The 1,065-nt window shown below is 37.9% G+C and overlaps 1 protein-coding gene across 1 annotated transcript in view; it reads left to right on the forward strand.

Moving 5' to 3' along the window:
• Rgs5 (regulator of G protein signaling 5) overlaps window positions 1-1,065 on the forward strand; it is a 43,542-nt gene that overhangs the window by 38,457 nt on the left and 4,020 nt on the right. The window lies entirely within an intron of this gene.

A 1,065-nucleotide genomic window follows, 5' to 3' on the forward strand; every position in this document is an offset into this window, starting at 1 on the left:
AAAAAAAAAAAAAAAAATCGGGATAAAACAAGGGGAATGGTTCCTTCCCTTTGAAAAGTAAGAATGACTGCAACTGTTTTATAAAGCTTTAAGAATTAAACAGTAGATATGAAGACACACATGGAATGTTTGGAATAATTGATGCCAGTGAGTCCCCTGTTGCCAGCCTTTGACATTTGACTTTTGTTGAGGCAACAGGACTTCCACTCATGAAAACTAAAATAATCCATGTTAACAGTGCAAAGCCAATATACCATTAATTAACTGCTAAAGACCAGCTACGTTCAGGTTTCAAGAAAGCTTTGGGGAAGTTTGTCTGCCCTCATCTTTGCTATCAATGGATCCAAACTGAAATACTTGTCGAAAATTTCCAGGATGGCCACTCCCAGACCAGTCCATCTGGTCATGACCTGTAATCCCACATGGTTTTCTTGAATCCCGTATGGCACTAAATTGTCACCAAGGTTTGGAGTCAAGCACACAGGTGATTGAGCCAGCCATTTGTGTAGCCAGTGATCTTTTATAGATGATTTGTAAGGGGAAAGATTCCTACCATCTCTTCTTTTGCATGTGTGATACATCTTACAGATACAACATCAGATGTTTATTCCTTTGGTTGTGGAGTATCCCTAGCTGACCCTTTTAAGAGAGGGATGTGGGCATAGGGTATAGAGTCCTTGCCAGTATGCAGAACGTCCTGGGTTCACTCCCTGGCCTAGATTTACCACTCAGTAGATAAAGTGCTTTTTTTGTGGCTTTATTTGTCATGTTATCAGAACTACTGTTTCCTCATTTATTGTCAGGAAACAGTGATTCCAAAGCTCTGGAAAAGGTCATGGGCCCTTGGCCACAAATTATTTGTTCTGTGTCACTGTCATTGAAAGCAGGAAACTTAATGGTTTAGAAACATGAAATCAAGCATTAATTCATCTGCATTCAAATCTGTTCCTCTGGATTTGAAAACACTTAACGGAGGGATGATCTTGAGCCACTTAACCTTTTATGTATATATGAGTATATACATATATACATATATGTATATATATATATATATATATATATATA

The sequence above is a fragment of the Mus pahari genome, chromosome 5 (genome assembly GCF_900095145.1).
Source record: "Mus pahari chromosome 5, PAHARI_EIJ_v1.1, whole genome shotgun sequence".
NCBI classification, from domain to species: domain Eukaryota; kingdom Metazoa; phylum Chordata; class Mammalia; order Rodentia; family Muridae; genus Mus; species Mus pahari.